This window comes from Drosophila suzukii, unplaced genomic scaffold (genome assembly GCF_043229965.1).
Source record: "Drosophila suzukii unplaced genomic scaffold, CBGP_Dsuzu_IsoJpt1.0 scf_9, whole genome shotgun sequence".
Taxonomy (NCBI): Eukaryota; Metazoa; Arthropoda; class Insecta; order Diptera; family Drosophilidae; genus Drosophila; species Drosophila suzukii.
The window spans coordinates 801557-828310 of record NW_027255941.1 but is presented as its reverse complement, the minus strand read 5'-3'; the positions used below and the strand labels follow the sequence as shown (position 1 = coordinate 828310).

Here is a 26754-nt window from a genome sequence, read left to right as displayed (position 1 = left end):
CTCCATATTAAGACAGCAAGTAATATATCTTTACAATAATCATATTATTCCTAAGTGTGTATCTTTACAAAAATTTGATATTCAACTATCTGATTTAGAAGGTACCTATGATAAGGATGTGCAAATAGATTTAACACGATTATGTTTTGAAATTTCAAAAAAGATGCGTACAGAAATAAAAAGGGATGTTCTTGTTTATAAGCAAGCATTATTGACTAAGCAACCATCGTCATCAAATAAAAAATAACACTAATAAATCAACACCTTAAGATGAGCAAACAACAAGTTGTCGATGAAATTCATAAGGCAGCGCGAAAAAACTTTATACGGCGAAAATTCGTTCAAAAAGGGATAAATGACACATGGCAAATTGATTTAGTTGAAATGATACCGTTTTGGAAAGAAAATAAGGGTTTTAGATATTTACTGACCGTTATTGACACGTTCTCAAAGTATGCATACGCCGAGGCAGTTAAGTCAAACTCTGCCCTGGATGTAGCAGAGGCAATGAAATCTGTTTTTAAAAAGAGTAAAAGTACACCCAAGAATATTCAGTCAGATCAAGGGAAAGAATTTTTTAATTCCACTTTTAGGAAATTAATGGATACATTTTATATAAATCATTATCATACTTATACGCATCTCAAGGCTTCTATATGTGAACGCTTTAATCGAACATTAAAAAATCGTATGTGGAAAATTTTTAGTATGCAGGGTAAATATAAGTGGATTCATAACATCAATTATCTCGTAAATCAATACAATAATTCATATCACCGAACAATTAAAATGAAGCCTATAGATGTCTGCACGAAAAATGAAGAGTTTATTTTAAAATCAGTATATAATATAACAAAAATATTTCCAAAACATAAATTTTTAGTAGGTGATTTTGTTAGAATAAGTAAATACAAGGAAGCATTTATGAAGGGATACGAACCTAATTGGACCACAGATGTTTTTAAAGTTTTAAAAGTCAAGTCTACATACCCCGTAACATATGAAATACAAGATTATATGGGTACCCCTATTAATGGATCATTTTATGAAGAGGAACTTCAAAAAGTGAAAGACAAAAATGCTTTCCTAGTAGAGAAAATACTAAAAAGGAAAAATAATCAAGTGCTTGTAAAATGGAGCGGTTTCGATTCCAGCCAAAACTCATGGATATCTGTAAATGACCTGCTAAAGTAATAAAACGCAACAATAAAAAGTTTAATTTTTTATCTATTTGTTTACAAATTTTTATTCTTATAATATAAACATATAAATATTTATTTAATAACGGGTTTAATTTTGACTACTACTTAATATATGTTCAATATTATAATGACCATGAGCCAATGTATTACAATTATCTGGTAAAATATATCTCTTATCATCCTTATAATTAAGACTTATTTTATTCATAATTTCAGTATAGAGGATGTGCGACCTACTTCGAATAACTCGCTGGGATCCATAAAATGTTTTTTTATATTTTATACATTCTATATAATCTTCATGATTCAGTTTTTTAATAACTGATTTCTTAACTCCTTTAATTTTTTTTATACATTCTTTTTCGTTTCCTTCCTTATCAACTAAACAAGAGTATGCCTTAGCCTTAAGTCCAGCAAAAGAAGTCATAACCCTACCTGCATGTTCATCCTTCATTTTTCCAGGTTCCCTATTATTAGCTTGAACTATATTAAATTGGTTTTCTAGTTTATAATTTGAGGTATCGAATCGTTCAGGATTTTCTTTTATAGTTTCGTAGAAGGACTTTTAAGTAATAGAAAATTATAATAAAATTCATACATTAACCATTTAGATAATTCTAAAACAGCAACTCCTATGTATATTGGCTTATCATACATAATTTTTGATGGTGTTGATTCAATCGCTGCAAGATCTGTCCCAAATATCTCAACGCTATGGAAGTCATGTCTAGCTATGCGTTGCCTGAAGCCTGGCGAATTTTGTCTTGATTTATAATGTTTTACTAATACTATATTTCTACGCTTGGCGACATTTTCCATTGTTTTGCCGTATACTGCATTATTCATTAACTTAAAAAAATTTTTTTCAAAATCATTTTCGGCTAGTTTTCTTTGATCAGTGTTTAAATCAATATAGGGCTTTAACCAGCATGATTGTGTAAAAGACAAAACCCTATGTATTTTTTTTACAATTAAACCATGCTGTATACAAAGTTGAAGCTGTTTTAAGTGGATAATGTATTCGCTTTTATTCGATAAATCAGCTATAAGTTTTTTCTGCTTACCTCCTGGAGGAACTTTGTTTTCTGGACAGAAAGGTAAGTAGTTATGTGAGTCATGCCGATCAGTAGGATATTCTAAATCCACTTCTAATATATATCCTACATTTCCCTCAGCAGAAATATTTTTGTAATCAAAAGATTCTAATTGATCATTACTTAAAAATTTAGATCCTGAAAGCGGTAAGGGTTGACTCATTGCCCAACCATATAAATTATTTGCATCAATATAGCTGAGGTAGTTATTTGGTTTACTTGAATCGAAGTTAGTTATATATTTATTATTAGCTATAGAAATTCTTTGGGTACATTGAGTTAACCCACCCCTTATCGCTCTTTTTAAAAAGTTGTACATGTCTCCGTCACTAATAAGTTCTAAATTTACATTAGTATACTTGAGCATAGCATCCCAAGATATTGACGGTGCTGTAACATAGTTAATATGGTCAAGCTTATAAATTTTCTGACAAATTTTTCTAAAATTTTCGAAAACATCGGTCAAAATTAAAACATCACTTTCTAAATAAAGTTTTATATAATCTTTTATAGTATTACAGTTGAAAGTTTTCCAAACCTTTTGTGCAAAATTGTAATCATTTATACTACAATTTTCTTCGCTGAGAGAATTGTAAAAACTATCAATGTCAGGAAGCTGGGTATCCTCAAATTTTTCAAAAGTATCTAAATAGTCGTAAGGGAAAACACCCTTCCTACGCATTTGCTTAAATTTTTCTCCCTGAAATTTAGTACTTAGAATTTTAAAATCTTTGTCCTCCATGTAGCTCGATAGTTTTTCTAAACTAGAATTTAAAAATCTAATCGAATCGATATATCTTATTTTATATCTATTTGATGCATTTATTTTAATTGTCTGCGTTAGCGCTATATAAAGCTCTTTATTACAGGGTATGGGGCTTAAGTCTCCTTCTAATTCAGTAATGAATAAATGTATGTCATATTTAGATAAGTTATGAAATACTACAGGAAAGAAGGGATCACTTAATTTGTACTTTGGCTTACAATTTTTATGAATGGGACCCATGTATTTTCCAGAAAATTGATCAAAATATTTGTCCAGGTCGTCAGCGTTTATTTCCTTTTCACAGGCACAGCAATTTCCTTCCTGTTCATGGATTGTGCTAGCAATCGGGTTTTTGGGGGTCGACCAGTACATGTAAAACAAGCTCGTAGTTTTTTCCTTTAGTGATTTGCAGAATTTTTGTATGCAGTCAGCGCCTATAAAATTATACAAAATTTGAATTAGTTTTTAAAATACCAAGAAATTAATTATTTTTTTTTTTTTACATACCTTCATATGTCCACAATTCGTTAAGATCCGGATTATATTTATGTGCTATATAAAATGATACGGCACATGCAGTATGCTTCTGCACTTTTGTTGTTGACGACGTTGAAGACGAATTTAGGCATGTTCTATAGTTTTCAAGAACAGCCTCAATATCGGCATATATCACCACCGGAGGAGATAATTTTTTATGAAAGCCCTTGAATGAAGTTGTAGTGTTTGGTTCAGGGTAAAACGAGGCCACTTTCCCGCATTCAAGTTTGTTGTGTGTAGTATTATTAACTGTGAAAAACTGTAGACAGTTATCACAATAATATCCTCCTGATTTGGCCTTGGAATGCTGTGAGTAGCATAATCTTTTTACACTTGTAATGTAAGCGTAATGCATACTGTCTTGGTTTACGTTATTTATTCCCAATATATTGACGTGGTTAGGTTAAATACATTTGGTTCTAAACGTTGGACCGATAATTTTATCACCATCAGCATCGATCTCATAAACATTTATACTAAAGTCTTTATTATTTTTCTCGAAATGGATAATCCCTTCAGTTCTGCAGTAGGGACGCGGTGACATGGCTCAAGGCAAAAAGCTTTTTTTGTGCCTAAAACGCTGTGCCGCTGTTGACGTCAGCAGAGCAGTCGGCGCAGCGTAGAAGACTGCCCACGAAAACGATCGTGCAACAAAGAGAGGCAGATATTCGGATATTTCCCTCTCTTTCTTGTCTTATAATCTGCTGCACTCCGCGCTCGCAGAGACAAATTTCGGCTGGTCCGTTATTTTTTTTTGCGTCTCTCCGTTATGTTCGGCTAGCGACTAATATTTCGGCGGAAAAATTTTCGTGGAGAAGCGACATGTGAATGCCCTAATATTTAAGGAGCATTATTGTGTATAGAAAAAAACAACTAATATTGTTTTATAAAAGTAAACTATTTGATTATAGTAAAATTTAGAAAATTGAATTTACTTATAATGTTATATTGTATTTACTTATTATACATTCTTATTACAATATAATTTTATAGTTAAGTTATAGAAATTTAGTCCGTTAAAATTGATTTAAGTATTTAAAACATTTAAGTATTAACATTTAAAAAAAAATCGTGTTGTATTTTTTACTCAAGAAGTAAAAACTTATAGTCGGATATATTTCACTTTAGAAAGGGTATAGGTGCAGTGGCACGCGCCAACAGCGAAGAGAAAACAAAAGAAATCTAGTAAAGGGGTGAGAAGACTTGGTGCATTCTGTTTGAGTGATTGAAAGGGAAGCATCCATTTTAATGGTGCGCAGCAGAGTTACTTTAATCGTTTAGTTAATATAATAAACACAGGTAAGTGCTACATTAAGTTTAAGATGTTGTGCATTGATCTTAGTTTAAAGTACGTAAATTTTGAAGGTATTCAATGGGTTCCGTTAGCCGAAAGTGGATGACGAAATGTTTTGTGCCAATAAAAATTCTGCAACAAGCTATAAAAGGTAAATATACAATTAAACAAATAAAACGCATTTTTTAAACATATGTTTTTTCAGGAGCGTTGGCCAAGGATTCAGAGGACCCGGACAAAGGTTTAAGAACGGCGATGTCTAACGTTAAAAATAAGCTTACGAAGCAAAAAAACAGAAACAATAATTGTACAATTTTTGAAAATCTAAATAGTACCATATAATTAAAATGAATTAAAATAAAATGAATTAAATTCTATATTTTTTTAATTGAAAACTCAAGGAAAAATTCTGATTTTCACAAGTGATTCACTTGGGACGGGTCCCTTGCAAGTGATTTCACAAGTGAAAACTCAAGGAAAAATTCTGATTTTCCCAAGTGTTTCACTTGGGACGTGTCCCTTGCAAGTGATTTCACAAGTGAAAACTCAAGGAAAAATTCTGATTTTCCCAAGTGATTCACTTGGGACGAGTCACCGGCACGTGACAGGCCATACGAAAAATAAGTATAAGGAACAAGTGAAATCCCGTAGGACTTCGAAAAATTTTCATTTGAATTTTCACTTGTGAAAATGCGGACATCCCATACAATTTTCTATATGGAGCGTCACTTGTTCTTCACTTGTGCAAGAGGACATGTCCCACGGGATTCACAAGGTGATTCACAAGTGAAACTTTTTTTTTGGAACTGAAGGGATCCCTTTATTCGTTATTGGAAACTCGATTCCTGAAAAATCCAATCTTATTCCGTCATATACAATTATTTCATTATTAATATTAATGTGGTAAGTTGTGGGCTTTGTCATTTTCTCTCGTGAATACTTTTTTTGCTTTGCTGTTGTAAAGGTAGCACTCTGATGAGTTTTGTTAGCTATGAATGCCACTATGCACCATTTGAAACAAAATACGTCAGTATTCTGTACGTTAATAAGTGCATTTCGGGCTCTTATATTCTTCGGGGCCTGAATGTATCCGCTAGCAGGAATGTTTTCTAGCTTTATTATAGTAATTTCAAAATAATTGAAATTTTTTATTGCCCAACCAGAGTCTTTTTCTTGAAACTCACTGCTCGATGCTAGTAAGCTATCTACTGCCATATTAAGTTCATCGATAATGCTTTCATTTTGGTATACAGATTTATATGATGTCCCAAAATGTTTTGTTGTTTCAACAGTAACTCCTTCGACTGTTTGTTTAATATAGGTACCATAAACTCTTAGGTTGAATTTAATGGCTCTATATTCTATCATGCAATGCTTTATAATTTCAATTATATTTTTTTGGCAATGCTGATAAAAATCTTTTAAATCAATAGTGTTTTGGACTGTACTATTGATTCGATATGATCTAACAGGAAAAACAGTTTGAGAGTTAAGAAGAATTATGTTTTCATTATTTTTTACTTCTCTGGCTGATGCATTTTTATGCTTATCGGTCAATATGTGTTGACGTTCCCTTGATGCAAGATATTTATCACCACAAGTAGGACATAAAAGTTCTAATTTTAAATCATTTTTATTTTCGCTAATCTTAGCTTTTTTTCCTTGTTTGGGTACTTCCTTACCCTCATCCATTCTCATCCGTTTGAGAGCATTTGATGATGTTGTGGGATGATCGTCCAGATGATTTTGCCTTCTGTTTTGTGGTTGCCGTTTTTCAACATTCATTAAAACGTTGAATGTATTTATAGGTCCATTACAATTTTGATAGTGCTCGTCAAATTCATAATTATGAACTAAGGTAGAGCATAAGTCACACCTTATTTTTGATTTACACATTAAAACCTCGAAGGCATTCCGAGGCTTTGAGCACTGAGCATAATGAGCTTTAAACTCACTCATCTCCACATTTTTGGTGCACAAATCACAAGCAACGAATGACTCCATTTTTAGGGTTTTGGTTTTAATATTTTTATTCAAAAAATATATTGTTATATGTTGTAATGTTGTTAACAATTTTCACCCACTCGTTAAAAAGGTAAAAAGCACGATAATGTTGTTAACAATTTTCACCAACTCGTTTAAAAGGTAAAAAGCATGATTAGAATTGTTAGGCGCGATTGCAAGGACCGATGTGGATCTAATTATTTTATTAGAATACAGTACTGAGGCATTTGAAGAACTGATCCTGAGCAATTTGAGTGGTGTCATTTTTATAGTCCAGAATGTTCACTTAACAGGTTGACATCTACAGGGAGTGCATACAGGCATGTTGTCCTCCTAGAACCAATCCGATTGGTTCTCGAACATAAGGAGCAGCCCAATACCCCAGTAGAATGGTTATTAGAAGGAAAACGAACACAAGGATTGATAACAAGTTACCGGGGGTGAACGTGGTGTAGGAGGGGTCTGGATGTAGGTAAATATCGAAGGTGTGCAACTTCGACATAGGTTAAGGAAAGGCAATCTCTGTGTAAGCAAGATATGAATAAATGGTCAGTTAAGGTCGGGCCAGCATTGGCATAAGATGTCGCGATGCAACCATTCGAATTTCCTAAGCCTTAAGCTAAGAGTAGCTATTAAAAGCGGTTGCGGAGGTTTTTTAGGCGGTTTTAAATGTATTTTGTATGAGTTGTTTTTAATTGCAAGCGTATACTCATCCCATAATCAGTGTGTTTGGTATTCCACGGAACCCTCCCGTTTTATTGCATTTCAAATATTGTGACCCCTCGTTATCTTCTGAGAATGAGCAGGAGAAAGTGAACGTGCGTACCCACGAACCCGAATCTCACCCCCTACCCTCGAGTCCTTGCTCATGACTGCTTGTGCGCGAAGGTGTGAAATTTTAATTTTGTGGGTTTTTTTCAAAATGTGCAGTTTTTATTTTAGAACAGAGAAAATTATACCATTGGAAAGGGCTTGAAAAATGCTTTCCAATGATACCAAATTTTTTTTTTTTTTTTTTTTTAGTGAGGGGGTATACTATTTAGGGTATCGGAGGTCATCGTCGTTTTTTGCATTTTTCAGTCGACTGAAAAGGGCAAAAAACGACGATGACCTCCGATACCGATAATTCCTAAAATAAAAACTGCACATTTTGAACAAAACTCACAAAATTAAAATTTCACACCTTCGCGCACAAGCAGTCATGAGCAAGGACTCGAGGGTAGGGGGTGAGATTCGGGTTCGTGGGTACGCACGTTCACTTTCTCCTGCTCATTCTCAGAAGATAACGAGGGGTCACAATATTTGAAATGCAATAAAACGGGAGGGTTCCGTGGAATACCAAACGCACTGATTATGGGATGAGTATACGCTTGCAATTAAAAACAACTCATACAAAATACATTTAAAACCGCATAAAAAACCTCCGCAACCGCTTTTAATAGCTACTCACGCCGGCCGCTCAGCGAAACTCAAGTACATACATATACCCTCGCGCTCCAGCTAAAGAGAGCATCTTTAAATACACTAATATACATAAGATATACATAGCCGTCTCTCTGCCGCCCAACTGTAGGCAGCGCAGCTACAAGACTTTGGCGTACTTAGATCCTAAGGCAAATTGTAAAATCAGAAACAACTTGACGTTGGAAACGGCATTAACGCTGCTCCTAAATACAAATACAAAATACAAAATAAAGAATATTAAAACTACCAAAAGATGCGTTCTCACTATATGAATAAAGAATATTAAAACTACCAATACATTTGTTTCACACAACACCATCCTCGAGCTCTCAGCCATTACCATCTACTTCATCAGCACTAGTATCATGTTCGCATACATCATCGCATCCTGATCATCATTTACTAAGCCTTCCACCTAAAACCTTAAATATTTTGCCGATCGACTACGTGTTGCTTCCAACTGCTATTATCTACTTTAGAATTAGAATTGGAGCATTTATGCCTTGCCGAGCAATTTTAGATTCGGTCTCCCAGCTAAACTCTTAGCTAGCCAACTAAACTTGAATTATAGAAGATCGCAAACCTCGATTTCTGGGATAGGAGAATCTTCCATGATCTCCGATAAGACTGTCGATATTCTTGTGCAATCACGGGATGCAAGCTATAAAGCGGCATTCACAGCGGTTGTGACTCACAGTGTTACTGATTATCAGCCCCATTTCAATATAAATGCAACATCATGGAGGACACCGCAAAACATTTCACTCGTTGACCCTAATTTTAATCAATCACAACGAATTGACCTTTTACTCGGCGCTGGGTTGTTTTTCAAAATAATTTCTATGGGACCAATTCATTTGGATAGGGCCTTGCAACTCTTCAGAACACCAAACTTGGTTGGATAGTCTCTGGAGGGTTATCATCGAACATGCCAACTCATAAATCGGTTTTACAAGCCACCATCAAGGACCCAGCTGATCATTCCGATGACACACTTGCCGCCATAGTAAAGCGATTTTGGGAAATTGAGGTTTTTACTTCGTCTAAACCATCTTTATTGCCGGAAGACTTGCGATGTGAGCAACTTTTCACTGAAAATTGCACTAGACTTGGAAACGGCCTACACTCTGTTCGTCTCTTGTCCACCTCCGGATTCGAATCTCTAGGTGATTCTTATTGCCTAGCTCGTCGTCGTTTCAAGAGTTTGGAAGCTAAACTTGATAGAAACCCAGCCCTGAAAGCTCAGTATTCAGCATTTTTGAGGGAGTATATCGATCTAGGTCACATGTCTCTTGTAACTCAGGAACCGTCAGAAACACAATTCCTTTTGCCCTACCATTGCGTACATAAGCAGGAGAGCACGAGTACGAAGCTTCGTGTCGTTTTTGATGGATCTAAAACAACTTCTGGTAGCTCTCTGACCGACTTACTTCTGGCAGGACCAACAATTCAACAAAAAATCTTCAATATACTGCTTCGCTTTCGATTTTTTAAAGTTGCCCTTTGTGGAGATATCTGCAAGATGTACAGTTGCGTGCGTGTTTTGTACCCGGATGATTTTTTGCAGTGCATCGTTTGAAGAGAGAGCTCTACGGAAGAGTTCAGTGTTTTTAAATTGAGCACGGTGACTTATGGAACCAAGCCAGCTGCCTTCTTGGCTATAAGGGCCATGCATCAACTCTCTTACGATGAGGAGGAATCATTTCCGATTGGAGCAAAAATTTGTTTGTAGAGATTTCTATGTGGATGATTTAATATCTGGTGGGGACTCAGTTGAGGAGGTGAGAGAATTTCGTCGTCAGGTGAAGGAACTACTGTCGCGAGGCCATTTTCCAATCCGCAAATGGTGTTCTAATGAGTCAGCAGCCCTGGAAGGAGAGTCTGAATGCGACAAGGAGCAGCTAATCAAATTTCACGATGGATCGGATGTCGCCAAGCCATTGGGACTAGTCTGGGATCCATCTTCTGATCAACTCCTATTTAATTTTTCTCAACTGCCAACCAATCAACGACCCACTAAGCGGGTTGCATTGTCAACGATTGCCAAATTCTATGATCCACTCGGTTTAATAACTCCAATTATCACAAGATCTAAGTTTTTTCTGCAATCTCTATGGAGTGCGAACGTGGATTGGGATTGGGATGACGCACTGCCACAGCCCATTCTTTCGTCATGGGGGGAGTTGACCTCACAGTTATCGGTCGAACAGAACTTAAAATTTCCACGATTCGTACTGCAACCAAGGGCTTCCGTTGAGTTGCATGGCTTCTGCGATGCTAGCATGTCAGCTTATGGAGCGTGTCTATTCTTGCGATCGGAGACCAATGGAGAATCGAAAGTCCATCTGCTCTGTGCCAAGTCAAGGGTAGCTCCTTTGAAGGCCTTAACAATTCCAAGATTAGAACTTTCCGCAGCGCTTTTATTGGCTGAGCTAATCGTAAACGCCAAGGAAGCCATAGATTTCGATTGTACGTTTCATTGCTTGTCGATTCGTCTATTGTGTTGGCGTGGATTCGGCAACCTCTGAAGGAGTTTAACGTTTTCTAATCAAACAGAATCGCGAAAATTCAGGAGATGACGAAAGACATGACTTGGCATCACGTTCCTACAAACTTGAATCCGGCAGACGTCGTATCGCGAGGATGTACCCCAAGAGAATTGTTGGAACATTATCAATGAAGTAAAGAAAAGTCCAGTTAATTTTATCGTTTTTGCAAGGCAAAACAGAAGATGAAAGAAAGAAATTTGAGTAAATACCGACAAGTCAAAAGGAAAGATGTAAAGCAATGAAAAGAAAAGTCTTACACTGAGAGAAACAAAAGTTTTAAAGTGAAAAAAAGTTTTAAAGAAAGAAAGTAACCATCGAAGAATAAAAATAATCTACACTGAAAGCGTTAAAGTGCTCTTACAATTCATTTTTTTATAATTACACTTTTGTGGATTTTTTTATTTTACATTTTTATTGTGAATAAAACTGGAGTATATGAGTGCAGTATAGTAAAAGAACATAGAAAAGGAAAAGAAAACAATGAAGTAAAGTTGACCATAACTTAAAAAAGAATGCTCAATAATCCAGATTGTTGTTTTTGTAAAATTAAAGGGTATCCCGCCCCAGTCTCCCCCAGAATGCTGAGTAAGTTGTTATCCCACGTAAGAAATAATATTCGATGTAAATTTTCTATATTATTCGGTCTCTAAAACTCCACGATAGCCAACAAAAAAAAACAAGAAAGGAAGTTAACTTCGGCAAGCCGAAGTTTGTATACCCTTGCAGTTATAATTATTAAATTTAAAAATTAAAAAAATGATATTCCCAATAGTATAATATAGTATGTCAAAAAACACCGAAGCTATAATTTGTTTCACATTATTTTCCTACCAATTTTCCGATCGTTCCTATGGCAGCTATATATATAGTCGTCCGATTATGATAAAACTAAATTCGAAATTCAGAACTAATTAAAAATTGTTATTTCCAAGCGTAGAAGGTTATATGTCAAAAACACCGAAGCTATAATTTGTCTCATATAATTTTCCCACCAATTTTTCCTATGGCAGCTATATGATATAGTCGTCCGATTTTGATAAAATTAAATTCGAAATTCAAAACTAATTAATAAATTTCCAAGAGTAGGAGGTTATATGTTAAAAACACCAAAGATATAATTTTTTTTCCGATTATTCCGACTTATATACTACCTGCAAAAGATATAAGACTCTTGGGAAAGTTTCAGCCCGAATGCTTTAAAACTGAGAGACTAGTTTGCGTAGAAACGGACGGACAAACGGACAGGTTTATAATTATCGGAGTTGCCAGATCGATATAAATACTTAAATACACCTTAAATTTAACAAATTATTTTTTAATTCAGTGCCAATAAAGACGTTTTATACCCGTTACTCGTAGAGTAAAAGTGTATACTAGATTCGTCGGAAAGTATGTAACAGGCAGAAGGAAGCGTTTCCGACCCCATAAAGTATATATATTCTTGATCAGGATCACCAGCCTAGTCGATCTAGCCATGTCCGTCTATCCGTCTGTTCGTCAGTCCGTATGAACGCTGAGATCTTGGAAACTATAAGAGCTACAATACTGGGATTAGGCATGCAGATTCCTGAGATTCTTGCTCAGCGCAAGTTTGTTTCAGAAATGTGCCACGCCCACTCTAACGCCCAACGCTAAAATAAAAATTTTAACTGAAATGTATTGGTCTCGTCAATACCTATCGATTGACTCAAAAGTTTGCCACGGCCATTTTAACGCCCACAAACCGCCCACAAACTTAAAAAAATCGTACATATGAACGCGAATATCACGGAAACTATCAAGTATAGAGAAATGGGATCTAAGATTAAAATTCCGTAGCCCTGTACGCAGCACAAGTTTGTTACGCAAATATGCCACGCCCAATCTAACGCCCACAAACCGACCAAACCTGTGGCGCCCACAATTTTTATGCTAGATACAAAATTTTAACTGAATTGGTCTCGTCAATCCCTATCGATTGGTCCAAAAAAAAGTTTGCCACGCCAACTCTAACGCACATAACGCTTAAATCGGTCTACCGCCCACATAACCACATATTGAGATCACGGGTAGGTGGCGCATTTCAATCTCGCTTTGCTGCTTGCATATCTTCATTTCCCTTTGGTCCCATTAGCTGAGTAACGGGTATCTGATAGTCGAGGTACTCGACTGTAGCGTTCTTCCTTGTTTTATCTTTTATTTTGACGGTAGAAAAAATGTTATACTGGCTTGCACACACTTTATCTTTAATATTAGCAAGATTATTTCATGCGAATCGAAAAAATTTTCGGTTTAATTATCGCTCACACCTTTTTCCACCGGTCCGGCATCTCTGTCAGCTGAGATTGATAAAATGCATGATTTCGGCCACGTCGCATAAGCAGGAGAAAAAAAAAAATATTGACCGCCTTTAAAGCGCGTATTTAAGCACTTTTTAAGCAGCAAACACAACACCTTTTAAGCGCTAATAAGGCGTTTTTTTGCGCTTTGCAGCAAATATATTTAATATATAATTTCATTTTTTTTATACATGGGGGTTGTTGGCACCTCCTTCCTTACTAGCATCTGGAGTTTGCGTTGCCTTTATCTTAAAGCAGGTTAGGTTTTTTATACACCTCATCGTCTTCTGCAACTTCTTTTCCGGAGGCTCCAAGGGCTCCTCCTGACCAATTGCATCCAATATAAGACAAAAATGTTTTCAAAATATAACGAGTCAAAAGATTAAATCATTCATTTATTTTGCAGTTGCGGAAAAAAATAACACTTTTCCAGGAAGTGAAAATTGTGGATATGTGAGACTCATATTTAAATAGCTGTCAGGAATTTGTTTTCGTACACAAAAATAACAAGGAAGAACGCTACAGTCGAGTACCTCGACTATCAGATACCCGTTACTCAAAGGAAAATGGAGATATGCAAGCAGCAAAGCGAGATTAAAATGCGCCACCTACCGGCGGTAGACAGATTTAAGCGTTATGGGCGTTAGAGTGGGCGTGGCAAATTTATTTTTGGATCAATCGATAGGTATTGACGACACCAATACATTTCAGTTAAAATTTTTTATCTAGCATGCAAATTGTGGGCGTCACAGGCTTTCGCGGCTTGTGGGCGTTTAAGTGGGCGTGGCAAACTTTTTTTTAGGTCAATCTATAGGTATTGATGAGAATAATACATTTCAGTCAAAATTTTCTATCTAGCATGAAAACTGTAGGAGTTACAGTTTTGGGCGGTTTGTGGGCGTTAGAGTGGGCGTGGCATTCTACTGAAACAAACTTGCGCTGCGTAAGAAGCTCAGGAATCCGTACGCCAAATCTTAATAGCCTAGCTCTCATAGTGTCCGAGATCTCAGCGTTCATCCGGACAGACAGACGGACATGGCTAGATCGACTCGGCTAGTGATCCTGATCAAGAATATATATACTTTATGGGATCGGAAACGCTTCCTCCTGAGTGAAAAAAATAAAAATCATAAATAGTGATTATTCCTGATTTTTTTTTATCATAATAAAACTCATATTAAAACCACGGCTTACCTGTGCCGATTTTTGGAAATTCTTTTTAGCAGACCTTGCAGATGATATTATTGTTAAGCAAATGCTTTTAACACAAACATGCTATATTTCACATATCCCAAACGAAATGGACTTGTCTTTTTCTCTTGCTCTACTTGAACTAATAAAAAAAACAAGGAAGAACGCTATAGTCGAGTACCTCGACTATCAGATACCCGTTACTCAGCTAATGGGACCAAAGGGAAATTGAGATAAGCAAGCAGCAAAGCGAGATTGAAATGCGCCACCTACCGGCGGTCGACAGATTTAAGCGTTGTGGGCGTTAGAGTGGGCATGGCAAACTTTTTTTGGGTCAATCGATAGGTATTGACGAGAACAATACATTTCAGGAATCTCAGGAATCTGCATGCCTAATCCCAGTATTGTAGCTTGTATAGTTTCCGAGATCTCAGCGTTCATACGGACAGACGGACATGGCTAGATCGACTCGGCTAGTGACCCTGATCAAGAATATATATACTTTATGGTGTCGGAAACGCTTCCTTCTGCCTGTTACATACTTTCCGACGAATCTAGTATACCCTTTTACTCTACGAGTAACGGGTATAATTAATGCCGAGAATTCTTCAAACCCAATGGGACAAACATTTAACAGAAATACCAATATGATTGTAATGTCTTTAGTTAAGTTGAGTATGATTCACACAATCTATAAAAGTTAATCCTCTTATTCTTACTGAAGAATTTATTTAATCTTTTAATCGGCTTTGCCGCCGTTGCGTTCGACTTTGCTGTAGTCCCAGGTTGCTCTGAAGAATTCGCAGTCGACTTCGTGATGATTTGCTGCTTGTGCTGAATTGTGGAACTGTAGGGACGGTTCGAATTTTTCTTCTTTGAACACGGTCCCTATCTTACGATGGGGGAGTCCTGTTTCAGAGATGCTCGGAAGCATGAAAGATCTAATTCTAGGCTGTTGGGTGGCTCACGGAGAAGGTCGTTTTGCATTCCGAGAGGAGAAGCTCATAAGCTGCAAAATCGGATGCCCCGCTGAGTAGAGCTGTAAAAACATCGATAGTGCCCTTACTCGATGTTTTCGATAGTGATAGTCCAAACCATCGATATTTTCGATAGTATCAATCGAATTATTATTTAATTTTTTATTTTGTATTTTAAGCCTATTTGCTTTCAATTTTTTTAATTGCGAGGTATGAATACAGCTGCGACAAAAACCATACAATGTATTAAACTATTAAACACACATAAAAGCAAATAGGTTAAAAATTTAAAAGATTTTGATTATAATAATTACTTATATTTTTTTTTATACCCTTGCAGAGGGTATATTGATTTCAGTCAGAAGTTTGCAACGCAGTGAAGGAGACGTTTCCGAGCCCATAAAGTATATATATTCTTGATCAGCATGACTAGACGAGTCGATCTAGCCATGTCCGTCTGTCCGTCCGTGTCTACGCAAACTAGTCTCTCAGTTTTAAAGCTATCGGGCTGAAACTTTCCCAAAAGTCTTATATCTTTTGCAGGTAGTATATAAATCGGAACCAGCCGGATCGGACAACTATATCTTATAGCTCCCATAGGAATAATCGGACAAAAAAATAAAAAAAAATTATATCTTTGGTGTTTTTAGCATATAACCTCCTAAGCTTGGAAATAACATTTTTTAATTAGTTTTGAATTTTGAATTAAATTTTATCGAAATCGAACGACTATATCATATAGCTGCCATAGGAACGATCGGAAAATTGGTGGAAAAATAATATGAAACAAATTATAGCTCCGGTGTTTTTCAACATATAACCTCCAACGCTTGGAAATAACATTTTTTAATTAGTTCTGAATTTTGAATTTAATTTTATCAAAATCGGACGACTATATCATATAGCTGCCATAGGAACGATCGGAAAATTGGTACGAAAATAATATGAAACAAATTATAGCTTCGGTGTTTTTAACATATAACCTCCTACGCTTGGAAATATCATTTTTTAATTAGTTCTGAATTTCGAATTTAATTTTATCAAAATCGGACGACTATATCATATAGCTGCCATAGGAACGATAGGAAAATTGGTAGGAAAATTATAGGAAACAAATTATAGCTTTGGTGTTTTTTGACATATTATCTTATACTATTGGGAATATCATTTTTTGTGTTTTTAAATTTAATAATTATAGCTGCAAGGGTATATAAGCTTCGGCTTGTCGAAGCTAACTTTCTTTTTTTTATTGGTTATAATTATGAGCGAAAACATGATTATAAGTTAAAGTTAAGAACAAGTTAAGATAATAATCATTATAGTGTAATAACAAAAGAGAGATCATCCGTTCCTCGGGAATTACATGATATTGATATTGTTGATTATAAATTAAATAAAGTTAAGAACTACTTGAGATTATAATGAATATAATGAGATTAACAAAAGAGAGATCATCCGTTCCTCGGGAATTGTTGTTGATTACGAATTAAACAAAGAAAACGTTTGATTAAAAATAAAATATCAAGTTTAGATAATCCATTCTTTGGAAAACTGCTCTTAATGACTTTGTACCACAAAAAATTTAATCCAGCAGCCACTGATTTTTGTTAAGCATAAGGAGCGTGTTTAAATGCTTTGGCTTCAAAGAAGAAGAAGAACCACGATTCTGCAATTAGTGATGTTAAATAAACGCGATACATCGATGGTGGAAAAAAAATCGAGGTATCGCGCAGCCCAGCCACTATCGATACTATCGATATTACTATCGATGTTTTTACAGCTCTACCGCTGAGCCACCCGCCAGAAGGCCAAAATCGGCTGCCCAAGGAACACCCCGCAAGCAGTCCGCCACGGCCATCGTCAGACGCCTCGCGGAGCACCACCTGCCAGTAGGCCCAATATCAGCTGCACAAGGAGCAACCCGCCAGCAGTTCGCCATGGCCATCGTCAGACGCCTCGCGGAACACCTCTATCTGGAAGCGCCGGCAGCCAGCGATTCCCTAAAAACTACCCAGAAGAGCTCCTGCGTCCCATTAGAAGTGTCTGGATAATCTTACTCTCGAAGACGTCAAGTCAGCTCATATATATGTATATGTCCATCGCGTCTATCGGAAGAAGAGGGAGAAAAGGAGAGAACAAAGGGAGACACCGAAGACGTCTTTAGACGCGCTGGAACGAAGTGGAACGTATAAAGAGGAGCCAAAACAATACTTAGAGAAAAATTACCGGACAGCAAATAAAAATATAAAAAACAGAATTACGTGGAAAAAACACATATAAATATAAATAATGTGAGAAATAAAAAAACTTAATGAAGTGCTAAGAAAAAAAAATAGAACTCCTAGGATAAATTTAAAATTAAATCAATGAAGTAAAGAAAAGTCCAGCTAATTTTATCGTTTTTTGCAAGTGCCAAACAGAAGATGAAAGAATAAGAAATTTGAGTAAATACCGACAAGTCAAAAGGAAAGATGTAAAGCACTGAAAAGAAAAGTTTTACACTGAGAGAAACAAAAGTTTTAAAGAAAGAAAGTAACCATCGAAGAATAAAAATAATCCACACTGAAAGCGTTAAGGTGCTCTTACACTTCATTTTTTTATAATTACACTTTTGTGGATTTTTTTATGTATGTATAAGAGTGCAGTATAGTAAAAAACAAGGAAGAACGCTATAGTCGAGTACCTCGACTATCAGATACCCGTTACTCAGCTATATGGAGATATGCAAGCAGCAAAGCGAGATTAAAATACGCCACCTACCGGCGGTATACAGATTTAAGCGTTATGGGCGTTAGAGTGGGCGTGGCAAATTTGTTTTTGGATCAATCGATAGGTATCGACGAGACGAATACATTTCAGTTCAAATTTTTTATCTAGCATGAAAATTGTGGGCGTCACAGGTTTTCGCGGTTTGTGGGCGTTAAAGTGGGCGTGGCAAACTTTTTTTTGGGTCAATCGATAGGTATTGATGAGAACAATACATTTCAGTTAAAATTTTTATTCTAGCATCAAAACTGTAGGAGCCACAGTTTTGGGCGGTTTGTGGGCGTTAGAGTGGGCGTGGCACTGTGCCGAAACAAACTTGCGCTGCGTAAAAAGCTCAGGAATCTGCACGCCAAATCTCAATAGCCTAGCTCCCATAGTTTCCGAGATCTCAGCGTTCATCCGGACGGACAGACAGACGGACAGACGGACATGGCTAGATCGACTCGGCTAGTGATCCTGATCAAGAATATATATACTTTGTGGGGTCGGAAACGCTTCCTTCTGCCTGTTACATACTTTCCGACGAATCTAGTATACCCTTTTACTCTACGAGTAACGGGTATAAACATAGAAAAGGAAAAGAAAACAATGAAGCAAAGTTGACCATAACTTAAAAAAAGAATGCTCAATAATCCAGATTGTTGTTTTTGTGAAATCAATGGGTATCCCGCCCCAGTCCCTTCACAGCCAACCTACGCCAAGTGGTCGACCTCTTCGCCAAGGAGATTGCTGAGTAAGTTGTTATCCCACGTAAGAAATAATATTCGATGTAAATTTTCTATATTATTCGGTCTCTAAAACTCCACGATAGCCAACAAAAAAAACAAAAAAGGAAGTTAACATCGGCAAGCCGAAGCTTGTATACCCTTGCAGTTATAATTATTAAATTTAAAAATACAAAAAATAATATTCCCAATAGTATAAGATAATATGTCAAAAAACACCGAAGCTATAATTTGATTCACATTATTTTCCCAACAATTTTCCGATCGTTCCTATGGCAGTCGTCCGATTATGATAAAATTAAATTCAGAACTAATTAAAAAATGTTATTTCCAAGCGTAGAAGGTTATATGTTAAAAAACACCGAAGCTATAATCTGTTTCATATTGTTTTCCCACCAATTTTTCGATCGTTCCTATGGCAGCTTTATTATATAGTCGTCCGATTTTGATAAAATTAAATTCGAAATTCAAAACTAATTAATAAATGTTATTTTCAAGATTAGGAGGTTATATGTTAAAAACACCAAAGATATAATTTTTTTTCCGATTATTCCTATGGGAGCTATAAGATATAGTTGTCCGATCCGGCTGGTTCCGACTTATATACTACCTGCAAAAGATATAAGACGTTTGGGAAAGTTTCAGCCCGATTGCTTTAAAACTGAGAGACTAGTTTGCGTAGAAACGGACGGACAGACGGACATGGCTTGATCGACTCGTCTAGTCATGCTGATCAAGAATATATATACATTATGGGGTCGGAAACGTCTCCTTCAGTGCGTTGCAAACTTCTGACTGAAATCAATATACCCTCTGCAAGGGTATGTTATTATTTATTGTTTAGACTTCCTAACGCTACAAGTTATAAAACTTATAAATTACTGCGCTAGTCACAACTGGTAAACATACTTCAATTTGGACAAAATTGTTTCTTAAATCTAATGACATACATTGTTACATTAACTGTTGAAAATTTAGAATGACTAATAAAGTTAAATCGAAATTTAAAAAAAAAAACTGAGTCAAAGGTTTTGGGGATAAGTCGCAATGTTAAGATAGGATATGATACCTTATATCAGACTGGAACTGCTATTTTTTAGGTGTAAGAGAAGTTTTGTCTTAAATAGTGTTTCTTTTATGTACTTGGGAAGCTCGTTCCACGTTCTAATCGTATTTAAAAAAAATTGTCTATTTGAAAGCAGAAACCTGTGTCGGATGCAGATAATATTCTTTGTTCTTGTAGATCTGGAGAATTGTAATTTTTCAAATAAGTATGATGGCTCTCTGGTGTATATAAATTTGTGTAAAAAGATTATGGTTCTACTTTTTATATAATCGCCAAGCTTATATCAAATATCTTGTAAGCAAATTGAATTACATGGTCAGATCTATGCACATTAAATATAAAACGCGCAATACTATTGTATGCTATTTTCAGCTTATGTTGACTTGCTACATCACAATTTGCATAGATCTCTAGACCATAGAAGACTGTGGGTATTATACAAGACTTCGCAATTAGAGGACGCACACTAACAGGTAAGGAAGATTTAACTAGAGCCAAGGATCTTATAAGTCCGTATGTTTTGCCTACAGCTTTGTTTACGTGGTCATTCCAGTTCAAGGTTCTATTAAATGTGATACCCAAATTATTGGCGGTTTCCACGTACTTAATTGGTGTTTCGTTAATCATCAGGGGGGATGGTTCAATATTGCATAATTTCTTCTTAAAAATGATTAAGCACTTTGATTTTAACGGATTGATGGCAAGACCGTTGTTTTTTGCCCATTCATTTACTTTTGCAAGCTCCATTATACAAATATCTAAACACTCACTAATTCTGTTTAAGGGACGACTAACATACATTTGAACATCATCAGCATATAAATGGACATACATGTCGACAGCACAGACGGAAGATCATTTATATATATTGTGAATAATAGTGGTCCAAAAACTGAACCTTGGGGTATACCACGCTTCAGATAGGCAAACGATGAAGAAATATTAGACGATACAACATATTGGCGACGATTATTAAGATACGAACACAAAAGTTTGACGGCAGTATTGGGGAAGAAACACAATTTTTTGAGTTTCGAGCACAGGATTTCATGATTTACTGTGTCGAACGCTTTGCTGTAGTCCAGCAATAGTAAGAAGGTGACATACGAGTTGTCCGTCTGTTGACGAATATCTTCAGTTATTTTTAAGATGGCTGAAGTGCAGCTACGATTTTATCTAAACTCAGATTGATGGTCATTTAAGAGGCTATTGACAGATATAAAATTATTTATTTGTGATGCGAGAATTTTTTCAAACACCTTCGAGAGGTACGGAAGAATAGATATCGGCCGGTATTCTTTGTTTGATTTAGGTATTGAGATCATTTTGGCGGTTTTCCAGCAATCCGGGAACGTAGACGTGGTAAGAGCCGTGTTAAATGTGTGTGTAAGGTAAGGGATAAGTTTGGGAAGTAGAATTTTTATAAATTTAGGATGAATATCGTCAGGTCCAATTGCGTTAGACTTAATTTTAAGAATATTATCTAAAACATCACATTGGTCAACACACAAATCTAAACCTAGTATCACAGATGTTTTCAGGTACTGAATTCAGGTACGTGTTGGTTGTGACCTCAGAAACTTGACATTCTGCTAATTTAAGGTTGAGTTCATCTATGTCAACATCTAGTTCCTGTGATTTATTTGGTTTACCTATCCCTAGAGCCTTAATCTGTTTCCATGTTTGGCTCGAAGACTTGATTAGTTTGGTAACCGTTTTCCTCAGAGATACAAACATACTGTGGTGTTGCGGTGTTTTGTATCTTTTCCACTTCTGGTATGCTTCATTACGTTTTATAATTGCCAATTTTATATTATTGGTAAACCATGGTTTTTCAAATTGTTTTACTTTTAACTGGAACAAAACTATCGTATAAGTGGCTAATATTAAGTTGTAGAAAGTTAAGTTGACGATCAACTGTTGGAATACTGTAAATATTGTTCCATACACACTGGTCGAATGCTTCGTTCAACAGTTTATAGTTAATATTCTTAAAATCACGATAAGATATTATACAAATCTAATAATGTGTTACGTGTTCTGCTGAAGTGGGTTGGAAATGAAAGATTTTTTTGGTTTCAGACCTAGCGATTCCATGTTGCTGGTAAGGTGAGATTCCCTCAGAATATCACTATTAAAATCGCCTGCAAGGATTACATCAGTGAAGTTTACTGTAATGTCTGTCAGAATATTGATTAGATCATCATTCTTTGGGTTGCAATGCGGACGATAAATGCAGCCAATTAACAGATTTTTCTCCATAATTGGGTTTTGTATTTCAATAAAAATATATTCTATTGCACTGTTTATTGTGTGTTGGCAAATAATTTTGGCTTTTATTTATTGTTTACATATATTGCATCTTCTCCCCCATGACTAACACGATCAGAACGGTACACATTATATCCATCACACGATATTAGCACATCACATAGACTCTGGACAAACCATGTGCGACAAATTAGCGTCGGCCTGTTAGCAACGAAAACGGGAACGGTGGAATATGGAACATGGGGCTCTTTTTATTTTTAAATTTTCTCGCTATTTGGGGACCAAATCGAAAAATCTAAAATGCTAGATTGTTAAGAAAGAAAAGATCTATCGAGCTAGGTAGGTTTGGGACACATACGAGGCCTATTAGTGTTTCAAAAATGCATTTGAAAAATCGTGTGCCCACAATTTTGTTAACTGCTCCCCTCACAGAGGTTGTGCCAATATGCACGATAAACCAAGCTATTAAGGGTTAATTCAAGCTCCTTGTCTGAAAGTTTCATCAAAATCAAATCCACAGTTTTTGAGAAAAAAGCCTAACAGTACCGCAACCTCGGATTTTCCCCATACAAAAAATGGGGGCAAAAATGAAATTACCTACTGCTCCACTCCTAGAGGTTGTGCCAACATGCACGGTATATGGGTAGATAGGGGATAATCTAGGGACTGTTCTGTGAAAGTTTTATCAAAATCAAACCCACAGATTTTAAGAAAATTGCTTAACAGTTGGGGGTGTTAAAAAGGTTATTAAAAGGCCGTTTAATCCAGAAACGGAACCATTGGATACTAAGACATAAACCACAATGTAAACAGCTTAGCCATGACAATCATTCGACGCTAACTTTCTATAACTTTATACAGCTCTCACAGAGGTTGTGCCAACTTGCACGGTACCGCATTCGAAGGGGCATCATTATAGCTAATTTCTGAATAAATTACAGGCAATTCAAACCCACAGTTTTCGAGAAATTCAAGTCTTTTCAATTATGGCTTTTGCCACGCGGTCACACTGTCAAGGCCTGCGATAAATCGTATGACCCGTGACATCAACCATCAAAATATATATGCAAACTTTAATTAATTCATACAGCTCTCACAGAGGTTGTGCCAACTTGCACGGTATCGCATTCGAAGGGGCATCATTAAAGCTAATTTCTGAATAAATTTCAGGCAATTCAAACCCACAGTTTTCGAGAAATTCAAGTCTTTTCAATTATGGCTTTTGCCACGCGGTCACACTGTCAAGGCCTGCGATAAATCGTATGACCCGTGACATCAACCATCAAAATATATATGCAAACTTTAATTAATTCATACAGCTCTCACAGAGGTTGTGCCAACTTGCACGGTATCGCATTCGAAGGGGCATCATTAAAGCTAATTTCTGAATAAATTTCAGGCAATTCAAACCCACAGTTTTCGAGAAATTCAAGTCTTTTCAATTATGGCTTTTGCCACGCGGTCACACTGTCAAGGCCTGCGATAAATCGTATGACCCGTGACATCAACCATCAAAATATATATGCAAACTTTAATTAATTCATACAGCTCTCACAGAGGTTGTGCCAACTTGCACGGTATCGCATTCGAAGGGGCATCATTAAAGCTAATTTCTGAATAAATTTCAGGCAATTCAAACCCACAGTTTTCGAGAAATTCAAGTCTTTTCAATTATGGCTTTTGCCACGCGGTCACACTGTCAAGGCCTGCGATAAATCGTATGACCCGTGACATCAACCATCAAAATATATATGCAAACTTTAATTAATTCATACAGCTCTCACAGAGGTTGTGCCAACTTGCACGGTATCGCATTCGAAGGGGCATCATTAAAGCTAATTTCTGAACAAATTTCAGGCAATTCAAACCCACAGTTTTCGAGAAATTCAAGTCTTTTCAATTATGGCTTTTGCCACGCGGTCACACTGTCAAGGCCTGCGATAAATCGTATGACCCGTGACATCAACCATCAAAATATATATGCAAACTTTAATTAATTCATACAGCTCTCACAGAGGTTGTGCCAACTTGCACGGTATCGCATTCGAAGGGGCATCATTAAAGCTAATTTCTGAACAAATTTCAGGCAATTCAAACCCACAGTTTTCGAGAAATTCAAGTCTTTTCAATTATGGCTTTTGCCACGCGGTCACACTGTCAAGGCCTGCGATAAATCGTATGACCCGTGACATCAACCATCAAAATATATATGCAAACTTTAATTAATTCATACAGATCTCACAGAGGTTGTGCCAACTTGCACGGTATCGCATTCGAAGGGGCATCATTAAAGCTAATTTCTGAATAAATTTCAGGCAATTCAAACCCACAGTTTTCGAGAAATTCAAGTCTTTTCAATTATGGCTTTTGCCACGCGGTCACACTGTCAAGGCCTGCGATAAATCGTATGACCCGTGACATCAACCATCAAAATATATATGCAAACTTTAATTAATTCATACAGCTCTCACAGAGGTTGTGCCAACTTGCACGGTATCGCATTCGAAAGGGCATCATTAAAGCTAATTTCTGAATAAATTTCAGGCAATTCAAACCCACAGTTTTCGAGAAATTCAAGTCTTTTCATAATTGAATCACCTTGTGAATCCGGTGGGACACCCTTCAGTTCTGCAGTAGGGACGCGGTGGCATGGCTCAAGGCAAAAAGCTTTTTGTTTTTTTTTCTGTGCCTAAAACGCTATGCCGCTGTTGACGTCAGCAGAGAAGTCGGCGTAGCGTAGAAGACTGCCAACGAAAACGATCGTGCAACAAAGAGAGGCAGATTGCTTCCCTCTCTTTGTCTTACTATCTGCCTGCACTCGGCGCTCTCAGAGACAAATTTAAGCAGGTCCGTTTTTTTTTTTAATCTCTCCGTTATGTTCGGCTAGCGACTAGTGTTTCGGTGGAAAAATTTTCGTGGCGCAGCGACACGTAAATGCCCTAATATTTTAGGAGAATTATTGTTTATCGAAAGAAAACAATTAATATTGTTTTATAAAAGTAAATTATTTGATTATAGTAAAATTAAGTAAATTGAATTTAGTTTTAATGTTATTCTTACGTATTATACATTAATATTACAATATAATTTTTTAGTTAAGTTATAGAAATTTAGTTCGTTAAAATTTAATTAAATATTTAAAACATTTTAATAGTACCATTTTTAAAGAATTAATTTTGTATTTTTAACTCAAATAGTAAAAATTATGTAGTCTGATATTTTTCGCTTTAAAAAGGGTATAGGTGCAGTGGCACGCGCCAACAGCGAAAAGAAATTAAAAGAAATCATGTAAAGGGGTGAGAGGAATACTTGGTTCATTCTGTTTGAGTTATTGAAAGGAAAGCAAGCCATTTAAATTGTGCGCAGCAGATTTACTTCTTTCGTTCTTTAAAGTGAAAATAATAAATTCAGGTAAGTGTTTCATTAAGTTGAAGATGTTGTGCATTGATCTTAGTTTAAAGTATTAAGGTATTCAATAAGTTCCGTAAGCCGAAAGTGGATGATGAAATGTTTTGCGCCAGTAAAAATCCTGCAAAGGGTGAAACACAACCCTTTAACAGAAAACATAAATAACATTATTTAATTAAAATATATTTAAAAGTAAATACAAATTTATGTACTTTAAATTCTATAAGTAAAAGCTCATGGGAAAACTTCTGATTGTCACAAGTGATTTCACTTGGGACGTGTCACCGGCACGTGACAGGCCATACGAAAAATGAGTATAAGGAACAAGTGGAATCCCTTGGGACTTCGAAAAATTTTCATTTGAATTTTCACTTGTGAAAATGCGGACATCCCATACAATTTTCTATATGGAGCGTCACTTGTTCTTCACTTGTGCAAGAGAACATGTCCCACGGGATTCACAAGGTTATTCACAAGTGAAACTTTTTTTTTTGGAACTGAAGGGCATGTTTCAGACACTCATATAACATCAATTTCCGAATTTACAAACGTGTACCTAAACTCTTCAATTTTCTTTGGCAGGCCTTGGGCATTTATATGACAAATCTTGAGACCAGGTCTCTGCTTTGCCAGGATGCAGAGAAGGGCATGACTATTTGCTGTTGAATTATTCAGGTTTTCTTCCATTGTGAAAATAAATAAATTTGGGAAACTACTAAATTAACAATGCGACTGATCCTAAACATATGTCTAACAGGAGTTAAAGATATTAAACGAATTTGAAATCCTAATATAGAGATAGAAACTATTTTAATTACGAAATGAATTATTCTATAAAGCGGCATCTCTGCTCGAGTTGATTTCGCTCACATCACTACTCAGATCAGAAAGCTCATTAGAGCTTTGCACGTAGAAAGCCTCTCCTCCGTCTATAGACTTAACACGGCGAGTAAAGACGGCCGCTACGCACTTTTGTTTTTTGAGTCGCATGGCATGCTTAAAAATTTCGTAATTTGTTTTAGTTAATTGTTCGTTTAAGTATATAAATGCCGGCGAGTCAAAACCGATCAGCTGTAAGCTCAGCTGCGATTTGATTGTTTGTCGGTGCACTCCAACCGCCCG

At 36.2% G+C, this 26754-nt stretch overlaps 1 protein-coding gene and 1 long non-coding RNA gene across 2 annotated transcripts in view; both read left to right on the top strand.

The window, feature by feature from the left end:
• Positions 1–26754, top strand: part of LOC139355105 (phosphoribosylformylglycinamidine synthase) — a 173099-nt gene that overhangs the window by 141966 nt on the left and 4379 nt on the right. The window lies entirely within an intron of this gene.
• LOC139355111 (uncharacterized) lies at positions 4123–5270 on the top strand. Its single transcript, XR_011605845.1, has 4 exons — positions 4123–4491; positions 4728–4898; positions 4965–5044; positions 5099–5270. It is a non-coding gene; the product is annotated as an uncharacterized lncRNA (long non-coding RNA).